At 37.5% G+C, this 14,831-nt stretch overlaps 1 protein-coding gene and 1 long non-coding RNA gene across 2 annotated transcripts in view; both read left to right on the top strand.

The window, feature by feature from the left end:
• LOC114001187 overlaps nucleotides 1-8,593 on the top strand; it is a 56,492-nt gene extending 47,899 nt beyond the window's left edge. Inside the window, exons 7-8 of the long non-coding RNA XR_005563678.1 lie at nucleotides 6,075-6,170; nucleotides 8,448-8,593. This is a non-coding gene — a long non-coding RNA (uncharacterized LOC114001187). The remainder of the gene's footprint in view (nucleotides 1-6,074; nucleotides 6,171-8,447) is intronic.
• Nucleotides 8,594-9,406: 813 nt separating this feature from the next.
• Nucleotides 9,407-14,831, top strand: part of TMC3 (transmembrane channel like 3) — a 53,396-nt gene continuing 47,971 nt past the window's right edge. Inside the window, exons 1-2 of the mRNA XM_027746211.2 lie at nucleotides 9,407-9,621; nucleotides 13,597-13,709. The gene's annotated coding sequence lies outside the window, so the exon portion shown is untranslated. The remainder of the gene's footprint in view (nucleotides 9,622-13,596; nucleotides 13,710-14,831) is intronic.

The following is a 14,831-nucleotide window of genomic DNA, read 5'->3' as shown; positions in this document are numbered from 1 at the left end:
TCTGTGTGGGTCTCCAGCTTCAAAAGACTCTGTGCCTTTACAAGTTGCGAAACTGGGAGTGCTACTTACCCGAAATCCTTTTCATCTGGCAGTGATGATTTTTTCCATATATATTTTATAACACTTCTGCTTTTTATTAAAAAGGAGGAGGACAGTCATTGCCGAGGAGGAAATAATAGTATTAAACTTGTGAATCTCTACTCTTTTTTTTTTTTGTGAGATACATTTGTTTCATTATCTTGCAACATGCTTTTTATTGCCCTTTCAGCAGGGGTGATGGAAATCAGAGGATTGTATTGTAATTATATAACATTAATGAGACTTTAACTGAAAAATAACTATTCTTGAACTGTAATACATTCATTGATATTGAAGAATTCTTTTCAAGCAGATGGAAAAAATGCCCTAAAAGACACTGACAGTAAAAGACAAGGAGGACAAAGTTAGGGCTTTATTACTTAGTTTCTCCCCTGTACCTTCATAGGCCACTGAATTTAATTTTTGTCATCATAGGATTTCACAGAGATGTTAGCAGGCTTCTCAGGTTGTCTGGAGTTCCTAAGATTGCTTGTTCACATTAAAATTATACCAGTCCTGTTTGTTGCAGAGAAGAGCAATTTCTTTTCAGCATACAAACAAGGAAACCAAATTCTGCCCACACATTGTTCCTGGTTTCACCACAGAAGTCCAAACCACAGCATCCACGGGAGTTGCTGAGATGTGACGTGTGAACAGGGTACCTTTGTTCTCTTCATCTTTCAGGGTAGAATGAGGCTCCACTTTCCAAGTTAGTGAAAGAAAATATTAACATGTGAAAAGAGAATCTGGAAGAGCATGTGGAAGTCCATGAACACTGACCCATTGAAAGAGGGCCTTTACTCTACACGTGACAAATGTCTGGAGCAACCCTTAGTGGCAGGGACAGGAAAAAGGGTACTTACTGACTTTTCTAGGCTTTCCAAATTCAGAAGTACATTGTCGATGAATTTTTCTTTGCCACTGTTTTGTTAATTTTTATTTTTAAAAATCTTGAGCCCCTTTTTATTTAATGATAAAATACTAATGAATCAAGGTCTTCTCATTTATGTTAAAATTCTGGTATTCATCTTGTAGACCCTTGACTGCAGGTTTAAAACATTAGAATGTTTGATACAAAAATATAGTAGGCCTTGAGCCTTATATACAAGGCAGCATACATAGTAAAAAATATAGCTAAGGGGTGTAGTATTTCATGTTTTTAGAGAAAAATGTCTGACAGCTTACATCATAAGAAATGACAGGAGTGATATCTGACCACTATCACTGCAGCTCTAGCTTAGTGCTTTTTCTGACTTCTCTGCAACTATCATCACACCTGACACAAAAAAATCTGTGCTAACATTTGAGCAACATTGAGTTGTTGCTTTTTCACCCCACAAATCTTGGTGTTTAGAGTATCTTGCTTTTTTCTCCTCCTTCCCAGACTGTAATGGTTAAGACAGTGTCATACCCATCTACCCAAAAATGAATAGTCCCATGATGACAGTAGTGAAGAAAGCCTTCTCAGAGTCTTGGCTGCTGCGTGGTTTCCATGAGACTTCTATGAAACGTCTTCAATCTGGGCTGTGGTTTTCTTTTTAAGCAGCACATTGCTGAGCTAGGCTAGCTCTCTCGAGGCTAGAAGCATTAAATCACCACCAACACTGCAACATTTTAGGTGAAAGCATGGTCTGTCTCAATGTGAATGACTTCCTCGGCTCATAAACAGTTTTGTTGCTTGGGACAAGAGTGGGATCTGTTTCCAGTCTTCTCTTCTTTCTTGCGACGTATTTTTTCTCAGCATCTTCCAACAAAATCTGGGGGGTTTATAATATGTAATAAAATGTAGATATGTTAGTGTATTGTAATATGTTCTTTAGTATAAAGGTAGGAAGTAAGAAAACCATAATAACTGTTCATGATTTCATTAAAGAAAACAATTATCTGGGCGAAAATTATGTCATGATGATGGTGTGTTGTCACAGCAACTAGAAATTTCTTTGCTATTTAACTCTTTCAGTATATTTTATATACAGCCCAGAAGTTTTCATGCCACTTATTTTTCACCTCCAGACTTTTGCTACTTCTCTTTAGATCATTTCATCTTTCTAGAGACTCAGTTCTGATTTGAGTTCCTATTTCTCACTTGCAGTGACAGTGAGAAATATTAGTCAGCCTGACTGGAAAAGCAATTTATAATAGAAATGTCCAGGCATAGGCTGTTTTAAAAAAATTAAAATGCAGAATATTAAAAAAAAACATTCCCAAATGAACAGTGAACAAATGAATGGCTAATACGATTTTAATAAAAGATAATATTGACACAACACTGACAAATATATTATTGTTTTAGTCAAAATGTTAGTGGCGGCACTGGTGGTGATACAGGCACCTGCAAATTACTAGAGAAATACCTGAATTTCATATTTATAGAAATAGCACTGCAAAGCTAGAACTGTTCCTATTTCAAACACATTCCACCTGCTCAGGAAGTTGCAGATAGATTAGAAATGTTGATGAAATCTGTACAGCACGAAATTCTGTTACAATAACATTAGTTGATTTCCATTCAATGTGCAGAAGCACAGTCATTTTTTGTCTGCATTTTCCTCATTAGATATTCAAAAGAAATTAAACACATGAAATCTACATTATTATGAATATATTTTTTCATTAAGCTACAGAAAGTAATTGGCACTGAAATTAGATTTCACAATTCATGAAGTCAAGTATTTTGAAAATTTAAAACACAAAACAAATACAACCAAGAAAAACAAAACCTACAGCAGTTTTACATAGAGATATCTGCATTTTTAGTCAAATAAATAATGCTGCCTCAACAACCGTTGTAGGCCATGCTTCATTTCTTTTGACTTTCTCTTCAGTTAATCATTGGGTTTCCTAAGTGCAAATTCATTATGACAATAATCAGGTTTTAATTTAAATGCATTCCTTTATGTATCAAGTCAAGAAGTCTTCCTTCCTTCCTTCTGATGTGGCTTTCTTTGGGTAAAGGGAGGGTAACATCATGGAAATTTTTTCTGTCTTTGTCATTATTTAGTCAGTAACTCTCATAGGGACAAACTGTGAACCTTTCACAGTCATTAGTATTGTGAGGCTATTAACATTGACTGGTCTCGTGGTGTAAGTGGGAGAAGAAAACAGTTGTAGTATGACCTTTAGGAGGAATTTGTAAGTGATGCAGCACAGAAGAGTTTAGAGAGCTGGGAACTAAAGGTATCTTGAAAAATACAAAGCTAGAGGTAATTTGGGAAGATACAGAATCACAGAATATTCTGAGTTAGAAGGGACCCACAAGGGTCATCGAGTCCAACTCTTGAAGCTAAGAGCCCAAACAGGGATTGAACCTATGAACTTGGTGTTTTTAGCACCGTGCTCCAACCAGCTGAGCTAATCTCAGGGTCACTTTCTCATCTCATGGTATATACTGCTACTTCAAGAATTAGCAGTGATCAGTTATTTAAAAAAAATAAAAGGAAAGAAAATACTTATCCCAGTATTACAGGCTTCTTGTACTTGTTTGTTTTGAAGACTAAAATTCTGCAGCATACCATAGCATGGCCATTTCATAGCTGAGCAGATGACAAAATAGAAAAACAGCCAAAGCAGCCTCTTTGATGGGGTTATTTCTCACCATACAGGCACGTACTTTCATCTGAATTTCAAAAAGGTAATGCAACATTTTCTTCTTTAAAAAGACTGGGATGGTGGGGAGAGGTGAGTCTGTAGTTTATATAGCCCCCTCTTCTGTTGCATGTTCATCATTTCCAGCAAGGGAGGTGGCTTTTTGTTGGCAGCTGACATTAAGCAACAAATCATGCTCTGGAGGGCAACGAGCCTTTCCCTCTCAGAAACATCTGCTGCGTGGGGAAGGGCATCCAGGGAGTGTGGTGTATGTGTGCTGCTTGTATCTGGTGGGCTTAGTGAAAATAAATACTGTGATAGGATTTCTTGCTTTGATTTCCAAGTGTGCTGTTATATTGTTCCACCACCTTGCTCAGTTCAGTTCAGTTTACCTAGTTGTAAAATGTGTTTCATAATATTTACTTGATTTACTGTGATTAAATCTTCTGTTATTAGTTTAGGTCCCCTTTCTTCTAGTTATTGTGTACATTTATAAGAAATCAAAGTCTCTTCTTCAGCGAAGGTTTTACCTTCATACATAATGTAGACAGAGTAGCAAGAGATTCTAAGATGAATTAGGGGAAGCCAGGCGTCTGGAAACACAGCTAAATAACACGGACATTCTTTGCAAAGAAAGCTGGAGATATACTGGGTTTTAAACCAACATCTGGTAATTGATGAATACATATCTGCTGTTTCTTCTAAAGGGGTTAAGTTGACTTGTTTAACAATTTATTAAAGGATTTTCTGAAATCCTTAAAAGCTTACAAAAATAATTAAATAAACCACATATGTCTTTTGTGTGAACATTACAAAGTGAGTCAGGTAAAAACAATATCTGGTAGGACTGGACTTTTTAAAACATGTATTTCATCAAATTGACAAATGAAGAACCTTATTTCTGTAAAATTAAAACAACAGACAATTTGTCATGAATTTTAATGTAAACTAACTTTTGCCCTTTCTTTCTTGTATGTCCTACATAATTTCTGTAATTGGTTTTAGCAGCTATGTACATTTATTTAAATGATGTATCTGGAAGCAAATAGTCCTTCTGATCTAGCTTTTAAGTTAAAAATACACACATTCATGACTCATACTTAAGACAGCCTATAACAAAGCTCAGTTGTTTCGTTCTCAGGAGACAGCAGTGTAACAGCGTTACACTGGGTTACGTGGGTTACTGAAAGGTGTGCTGTACAGGGCACTCTCCTGGATTTTTAAGAACTATTTTAGCATCCTGACACAGTGCCTCATTGCTATAAACTGCTGCCAACCGTAGATACAAATTTAGTGTGTCCCCAACCTATTTTGTGAAATTATGGCTCAACATTTTGGAACTCTGCCAGTTTAAGATACAAGCAAAAGTGCTGCTAGCTCAAGCTTGCTACTGTAAAACATTAAAATGATGATTAATGGGAAATTGATGGAATTCAGTCCTGCTGAGGAAATTCAAAGACCTAACAGGGAAAGGAGACAGAAATATGTATCATGGTTCTGGGGCCTGATCTGTTTTCTTGAAATTTGATTCTCTCTCTGAAATCTGCTAGAAGTTAGGAAAGATCAATAGCATTTGATTGTGTGCCCTAGGCAGGAAGGGATTGCTCTAGGCAGTGATAACAAGGGATAATTTGAATTTGATGCTATTTTTCCTCTTCTCTCTTTTCTCATCTGCCAAATTCACTTTACTTTGGCACTTTTTTGTCTGTGACCTTTTCATCTAACTTGCTTCTGGGGTTTGTTAGTTATTTTCCTTCATTACCCTCATCATCTAACCCAAGTGCTTGCCACTGCTTACACATCCTTCTCTAAAGGTAGGAATCAGAATCCAAATCCAGGAGAAAGCTCTTGGCCAGCATTAACAGCTGGACATCAGCTAGTGAGTGAAAAGTTAGTAGTCTGAACAGGTGGTGAACACCAGCTTTTTCCCAGTTTTTGAACAGTTACACAGCAGTTTGGAGACCCCTCATATCACAGGGAGATATGAGAGAAAAAAAGGAAAACATACCTGTTGAGAGTTTCGCTTTATTGTCTGAAAAACTGTGCTTACTCTTATCCTTGTAGCTATTTCATCCTTCTTCCAAATACTTCTGCTGTTTCCTCTTGACTCTCCCAGCTGTAAAACAGCAATACCACGTCCAGTAGCTGCTGCTGAAGTGATTGATTCTTGTGTTGAAATTCCATTGAACACATAAAGTGCGAGGATTACTTATCTGTTATTACTTATCTATTATTGTCCTAGCAAGATTCCACTCTGGGCATTCATCTTAATTGCTCAATAAATTTATTCTTCATAAATCCTCTCTCCCCAGTAGTTTGGAAATGTGGATGGGTCTGAATGACATACAAGCAAAATGTGACTTGGATTGAAGATATATTGATATGTTCCTTTAACGCTATATTTATAACAGGTGAAGTCAAGGGATGAGAACAGTTATGCAGAAGATCCTTCAAAAAAAGTATTCACCAACATTGCTAGAAATACCCTTTATTCTGATCACATTTAGGTAACTTAATGTTTTTGTATCTCGTACTTTTTGTTTTGTGGTTGTATTATAGTTGTGCAACAAAATTGAAAAGAAATACATAACATGTTTGGGGGGAATTTCACATCATTAAGTTGAAGTATATCATTTCCTTTGAAAAATTAACATGGCAAGAGATTTAAATTTTGTGTTAATTTTAATAGATACAAATTACTGTAATCACATCGAGATATAAATTACTGTAATCATGTCCGATTAAATCTTTCCGTGATTATAATGCCACCGTTTTAGTGTCGTGTTTCTAACAAGATATTAATTTCTTGTTGCAAGTAGTTTTTGAATGGGTATAACCATGTATCTTAAAACTCATTGCTCTTGGGGAAGGCAACTATCAGTGGCAAAAAGAAACTGTGCACAAAGGAAAGAGAAGTTACTGTAGGTGGATGTGCAAATAGAATAACTGTGAGTCCGTACTGACCTCACTACTGGAGTGCCAGGCCATCATCACTGTTTAAAAACAGTTGTGGTTGCACGGGGAAACTGGAATCCAAGGAAGCATTCAATGCCAACACTGACTTCCTCCAACTTAAAAGGGAAAAGGTGTGGGGAAGGGAAAATACTTTCCACAGAGGAGACCTGATGTGTTTAATACACAGAGAGCCCTGAGGCTCTGTGATTACAAGGGTTTTTTTCTCCATTGCTGTATGAGCATCCTGGAATTTACTGGGGCGCTGCACACACGCTGCACGGAGATCCTCTGTAGAGAAACCTGTGTCCCCATCTCCGTGGATGTTTAGTGTGACTTGGAAAAATTGTTATGACAGTGAAAAGGGACTGCTATTTTCTACAAATTTGAGGGTAAAGTGTTGTACTGTTTAGCTCCTGTTCTCATCAAAATTAATGTGGACTTTTGTAAGTCAAAACAAGGGAGAGGAGTCTGTTTTGTAACATTTTTCTGTCACTTCTCCCAGTGTGGGAAAGGGAAAAGGTCTTGTTTTACACTTGAAACTCCTGCAGAAGAATCAAAGGAGAGTGTTCACAATTTACAGGTATTTGCAGTGTCAGGGATTTTCCCCCCCCCTCTCTCTCTTTTGGGACAATTTAAAAAAAAAAAAAAAAAGTGAAATAAAAGAAAGTGACTTCCAAACTTCTGACTTCTTTTAGCCAACTCCTTGACTGATAGCAGTTTTGGCCACCTAAAATTTAAATAACTTTTGAGAAATGTATTGTCCAGTGAAATCTTTTCCTTCTTTAATCTTTATGACTGGGCCTGTTCATTGAGAAGAAATATGTAAATAATGTTATTACCAGAGAGGAGAGTTAATAGCCTTTAATGGCTTAGATTCTGTGAATAATCATGCCCATGAGGAACTCCTTACACAAGTAGTCCTGGTAAACTCACCAGGAGTCTTCATGTGGTAAAATTACTCATACAAATAAGTGTTTGAGAGCAAAATGTCAGTGTTCCTCTGCCACATTCCTCCTGTTCCTCCATGAAAAAAAGCCAACACATGAACATCAGAAGGCATTTTCAGTCTCATATGTCCCAAATAAGGATTTAATCTAGACTAAACAACTGTTTTGAGTATTTGCTGTAACTATTATTGAAAATGTTTTGAATTTTTCTATTCACTTCCTAGCTTTTAGTTCTTGATTTAAATCGTCTGTAGTGTTCCTTCTTAGTGTGTTCACTTGGTATTTAATGTTTAGAATATCTTTTTATTACAATTTAATAACCTCTACAGTTTAGCTGCATTTTACTTAAAAATGCACCCATTACTCTAAAAAGCTTTTGGAATGAGTGATTCATCAAACAAGCTTAAATAGCTCAATCTTATGTCCTACTAATAAGACACCACATATTTGTTTAATTGTAAGTGCATATTCATAGCATTTACAATCAGCTGCAGTTTAGTTTTCAAGGACATACTGTCTGTAAGGAGCTGTCATTTTTGTCTGACATGTTTCTTGAAAAGTCACAATTTCCCCTGCAGGTACTGAAGTTATCCAATTACACTTTATTTATTTGTTACAATTAGTGCATTCTTGGTAAACTGTTTCATGGATAAATGTTTTAATTAATCGCTAAACCAACTATTTTTCTGAACCAGGTGATATAACAGATCACAACAGACTTGTGAGTTTTTGGAAGCAGGTATGCAGAGTTTCCCATGGTGATTTTGGGGGGTTTGGTTGTTTGGGTTTGTTTGGGAGTTTTATCTGTTCGGTGTTTTTTTTAATCTGCTGTATTATCCTTGATCCTAATGGTAAAATAATAACTAATTGTGTTTAATTTAGGCTGATTGTGAGTCAGCTCTGTATCTGCTGAGGAAGTTATCTTAGGCACCCTGTAATTAGGTCTCTGCAGCACCTTCCTCGTACATAAATGGGCAAGTGGATTCCTGGCTGTTTTCCTGTGATCAACAATGCAACTGAGGAGCACATCTGAGTGTCAGGTACTTACATTCATCTGGAATTTTTAATCACATCTTAACACTTGTCAGCTTCAAAGTATACACTGTTGGGAAATTAGTGTCACATCATGTGATGCAGTGGTTGTAAGGCTGCAAAGAAAACAGATCGTTTGATTGTTGTTTTTTTTTTTTTTTTTCTGTGGCTAAGGTTAACTGTCTGGACAACTGCAAGTCAAGCTTTCAAGACACGCTGCTTTATCTGATTGGTCTCAGTCTTGATCTGGCACATGAAAGGAAATGTGAGGAAGTTTCCAGCAGAGATCATTTTGCGAGTCCAAAGATGAGGGTAAGGTCAAGTTCACTTGTATTTTCACAGTATCTTGTTACAAACATCAGCCAAAGTGCCACACAGAAAACACGAGTTTAGTATAGCAGTGGTTTTCACCTTCAGGAGATTTCCATTGCTGGAGTATTTTTCATGTTCTGTTTACAAGCATCAAAAAGACCCACCACAGTCAAGCAAGAGCAGTTACATTTTTTTAAAAGTGACTCTTTCTTCTAGGGACCAAACATATGCTGGCTTTATCCAAGTTCTGATGTTTAACTTGCACAGGTGTTGCCAACCTCTCCTGGGGCTGCAGGGTAACCTTAGCATCTAGTTAAGGAGTAATTCATGTTACATTAATTTAACCTGTAATGTTACTGTAACTGCTTTTCTGCTGTAGGAAACTACCATTTCTTCCATGCATTCAGAACTGTGGGGGATACTGAAGGACTCTATGAGGTGGGAAAATACAACTGCGCTTTTTTTAATTTATTTTTTAAACAGTGTCTTTTATGGTTATTGTGAGCAGTGTGTGAAACTTAAGACTTTTAGCCTGCAGGGTGGATGGATCTGTCTCTGCCCCAAGAGGCTCACCAGAAACATTCCCTGAGTTATGGATGAGCATTGCCTTACAAAGCCAATCCTACAGACTGCCTTCCTTCTGGAGACTGTTCCAGTCTCAGTGCTGGCTCCTCAGTTTGTACAGTTTTCTCCTAATTCCATCAAGGTCTTGGTGAGATTTCCAAATTACTTCTCAATTTCTTAAATACATATACAGTTATGCTGCACTGCTTTATGGCTTTATGTAATCAGTTTTTCTTATGGCAGAATTGTTGGTTAGCTGTACATTTCAGTGAAACCACAATTTAAAATTTTGTTAGCTGTTGTAACATGCAGTAAATTCTGTGGCTCAAGAAAGAGGCATATTGAGGGAGCCTGTGTACTCTTCAGTTCAATCAGCTAAAATGCTATTTTGTGTATGCTGTGCCTGAGGAACAGGTCTTCACACTTGTGACTGCTGTGTGAATATGATGGTTCTCAACATCTACCACAGAGAAGCAGAAGTTTTGAGGCTTCTCTCCTTTTTTTGAGGTCTGCAGATGTCTTAATCTGAGATTTTAAAAAGTAAAGTTGTTGTCCCCCGAACTAAAAATCCACACGGTTAAAAAAAATTAGCCTTCTCTCATGGTGATGTTTCTTATATATGCCATGAAAATACAGGATTATAAATTGCCCGTAGAATATCTTAATAGCTGTCACACAAATTATTCTACCACTCCAAAAATGTAAATAAACACAGTCAGTGCATTGGGTAAAGGAACATCTTTCTGAATTCTTTTGGCATCTTTTTTCAGATAGGAAATTATAGTGGTGCAAATTAAAATGTAATATAGAAGTTAAGGTGAAGTGTGGCTAGACAAAAGTTGAAAAGATAGAGCACTGATCTGTTTGAAATTAGTTATGGTTTTATTTTATTGTAAATTTTCCAAGGTTTTAGTCTGTTTTGGATTTGAGGATGGGTGGGTGGTGGTGGTTCTTTTGTCTTCAGAAAAGCATCTTTTATAATCAAAAAGGCACCGTCCTGGGATGCTCTGGTCACTTGGGTGGTTATTAGGGAGAGCTGTGTGCAAGCTGGCACCGAACTAAACTCTCAGTCCAAATCCCCACTGTGCTCTGAGAGGAGGATAATACAAGAAGGAGCATGTCATGTCCTCATGTCTCCTTTGCTGGCATTAATAAGAGCTTGGATGATTTCATGGGGAATAATGATAGGTGCATGTTCAGCTGTCCTACAGCAATCGATACAGAAGTGCCCTCCTGTTGGGAGCAGGGTGTGGTCAAAAGGTTCAGTGTTAGGGCAGTTTTTATGACTTTCTTTAAAAGTTCCTTCATTTACAAATTCTCCCTGCCTCAAAGCATTTCTCTGTTTTTCTGTGCTGTTTTCATCATTTTCTTGTAATACCAGGAAACCATGTTTAATTTCATGTAATGCTTTCTTCCAGGGAGAGCTGAACTCCATACAAATTTATCCTGATCAATCTGTGTCCAATCTGTTACTGGCTTGATCACATAGAAATGGGTGATATCAGTGAAGCTGGCACATTGCTTCTAACCTTTCCTGATGGTGTATTCAATATTTCAAAATACCAAAGGTCTAAATTTAAAGGAGGATCTATAAAATCACTGTCCTCTTTCCAAGAGATATTTAATACATCTCTCGTCTCTCTAAAAGTCTTAATGAATGCTGCTGTTTGGTCTTTATTTTCATTTAATGCCTAGGACATGCCACATTCCCTTAAAGTAGCTTTCAACTTTTCCTCATTATTTTGCAGGGTTTTACAAATAAAAGTAATGAGCATTTGCCTTTCAATGGACCTGTCCTTCCTTTTCGAGGCAGTGTCTTTTATTACTGACTTTCAAAAAGCAAATCAATCTCATTAAACTGCTGCACTTTTTATCCTAATGATTTTTTCAATTGCTATGTTTCTTTTTCTATCTGCATCAGTATAACTTTGGTCTTTTCCCTTTTTTAAAAAAAATTAATATTCATTTATGTCTTTTTGCTGTCCAGCTTTATTAAGGCATTATTGACTCTCACCTTTGTGAATGTTTGCCCTTGAAGTTTAAATGTTTGTAATAAACACACACTTTTGCTATTATTAGCAGGTATGGCCACAAATTAGCTACTTCAGTTCAAATTCACCTCACAGTTCTCCTAAGGTATCATCAAGAATCCTTCTCTCCTGGCCAGCCTTACACTGGAGGAGCAGGGAGACCAATTTCAACATTTTAACAACTACATCAGCATAATTTTGGTTGTAGTCAGGAATAAGGCACAACCAATAGGAGATTGTTTTGGAGAGAAGTAATAACTAGTCTGTTATATTAGTTAAGAAATCTTCAGTGGTGTCTTGTGGAGTGGAGTCAATTGTAAGGAGTTTAAAAAAGTTCTGACAAGGTCTTCCATATTAACAAAATTTATATTTTAGGAATTCTGCATATTTTGTTGTTGATTTGTAATTGACATTCTGCACACACACACACCCCTTTTTACCAGGTGAACAACACAGGTTGCCTTGGTCTACTGGCAAAGCCCATTTGTGCAGCACATACAACAGCTTTACCTCACTTATAATTCAGCCTTTTCATTCCTTTCCTCTCAAGTTCACGTGGATTCCTCATGTGCAGATATTTGTGCTGCAGATGTGTATCTATTTCTAAGGTTTGAGAAGACGAGTGTTAGCACCTTCTCACTGGAACAGATGAGATATTTGTCTGAGTTGGGAAGGTGATCTGAAAGCTGCAGAATAAGATTTCAAAGTCTTGGTCCAAGGGAAAGACGAGCAGTATCAAGTCATCCTAGAAGTTTTGGATCTAGTTACAAAAAGACCGGCTACACTCAAAGACATTGGGAAACTGCATATTAATAAGCTTTGCTAGGGTCAGTCTGTGGGGAGGTGCTGTAATACACAGGCTGACAACATAGGCTGCTTCAGAAACCCAAATGTTTTGTTCTTTGATTTTTAATTATTAATTTTTTTGCATTTTGCACAATGTATTCATTCCTTCACTTAAGTTACTCCCTAATTTACACACAAGTGTCCCAGACCCCTTCAGTTCCTATCTATCTTAGAAGCAGCAGGAGGAATTCAGCTTTTCCTCACTTACTCTTCAGCAAAACACAATAATAATTGATTTTTAAATAGAAAATGAACTCAGACAGGGAATCTTGCTTTTTGCAAGGCAACATTTAAAAAACCAAAGTCTGATAGCCTCTTGTACCCATAATGTCTTGTTATAAAATGGAGTTTGAATTACTCTTGGTGGGTTCAGAACATCTTTTTTCTAGACATAAACCCAATTTTTCCCCACTCTATCTTACAGAGGAACATACCATCAAATAATAAATATTTGATGCATAATTTTTTGCTCCCTTTGAGTTACCTCTTAAATATACACATTGTTTATATGCACACATATTGTAAGTTAACAATAAGAAATCCTAATACAATCTATACTGAATAGTCATGTAGATGATTCAGGTATTTTAGTGTACATAATCTAATAATTCTTTTACAATTAGACAAAATTGGCAGAAAAAGTTTAGGATGCAACTTTCCTAGTAAATTAATCCTTTGATATTTCCATATATGCTACAATTAGTGCTGTTGGAAAGGGTAAAATGCAGTGATCCTACATTAGTTATAGGATAGCTGTTATCTGGGCTCTGAAGGCTGCTACACATACATATCCACCTTCCTGTTTTTACAAACTGTGTTTCCCAACATTGTTGTTTTTCCATTTTAATAAGATGTAAATGTATTTTTAAACAGCAATTGCATGTAATGTGCTCCTTTAAAGGGTTTTCTTTTCTCTGAAAGGGCTTTCTGGCCTATGGTTTCTCCAAGTCCTGGAAGCTTAAAGCTAAATACTCCCATTAGGCTGGTTCAGGTGGACATGGACTTTCAGGAGGACCATTTATGTGTGTTTGATGGTCATCAGTAAGGAATGGACACAAGGGGTAGGGGGGTGTTACAGACACACTACTCAGCTTGTGCCTCTAAGCCAGTCACAGCCAACAGGTACCTCCTTAGCAGCCTTGCACGGACTGACTTTTGTGGGGGGTGAGGATGAATCTTGGGGCCAGTCTTTTTGGTGGCAACCGAAATGAATGTTGGGAAAATTAATTTACTGTATTGTCTTCTAGGTCTTTGTTTCATCTCTGGAGGAAGATGGAGGAAATCCATGCATGAAAAATCTACCAAGGGATATTCAACAAAAAAGACAACTGACTTGAAGTCCCTGAGCCAGAAATTTCTGGTAACTGGGAGAGGACACCCAGTGTGGGGAAGTGTCGATTACTCTTTTGCTACAGTTTTCTGCATTTGTCTTTTATCACACAAGATAACTTGGCTTATGTGGATTTATTTACACATGGTGGATATTTATATGTGGTAGTTAGTTTTCCTAAATCCCCTTTAGAGCCAATGTGGAGCAAAATATTCTCTCAGAAAGTGTTTCAGAGCAAAAAAAAAAAAAAAGTCTAGCTTGGGTTCTCTTTCTGCAGGTAATCCATGATCCACTGATAGCAGAGGGAGACAAAACAACTGAGCTGGCTTATATAAACTGTTCAGTGTTTGGTGGTTTACCCCATCATCACTGAATGTACCCCTTTAACACAGAATGTGCTCAGTTTGTGGCAAGTCCTGTGTAACAAAAATTTGAGTTGTTCTGTTTCAAAGTACCACATCAGATTTATCAGCAAATAGCAATCATAATGCAATTATTATAGCTACAAGGAGAGCTAGACACAATGGGGCTTTTGTTGGGAGTGTGTGGCTTTTTATCACTGTTAAACTGCAGTGTAAAATTCACTGTATGTCTCAAGCCCCCAAGGGGCATCTCTTGACCCTTCTGACTGCTGCTCAGCAGGGCGGATGGGGCAGCTCTGTGTCTCTGAGAATTCCTGTCATCCTGGGGGTGTGTTTGCTGCCAGCACAGTTGTAGCACAGAGCCCAACAGAGGAACAACATGCAAAGATTCACCCGTGCAGGGTGGGACAAAGGGGAGGCTGCAGTAGGTGGGGTGAGATACCACAGTTTGGAGTTTCTGGTGTAAATGTTTGTGACTGAACGTGCACCTTGAGCTGTGCTGGAGCTGCCATGGATCCTGGTCCCATGGGCCTTCAGCTCTGCCTGTGTTTTCTCACTTTATGTGAGAGAAGCAGCATAATAATAAAAGACTATTTCTGACACATTTCACCAGGTTTTTTCCCCTCTCTTTGTCTGGGATTATGCTGAATATAGCTGAAACCCTAGTGCCCTCTTCTGATCTTGAAATAGGTGTCAGTTCTCAGCACACCTGTCCCTGCAGCTCCCGCTCAGCAGCCAATTGTTTGAAGCTAGGTGAGCATTTGGGGACATGGATATTTTAATTTGTAAT

This window comes from Pipra filicauda, unplaced genomic scaffold (genome assembly GCF_003945595.2).
Source record: "Pipra filicauda isolate LSUMZ 115617 unplaced genomic scaffold, ASM394559v2 scaffold238_size1193820_pilon, whole genome shotgun sequence".
Taxonomy (NCBI): Eukaryota; Metazoa; Chordata; class Aves; order Passeriformes; family Pipridae; genus Pipra; species Pipra filicauda.
Note: the sequence above shows the minus strand (reverse complement) of the source record. Positions and strands in the feature narration are given on the sequence as shown.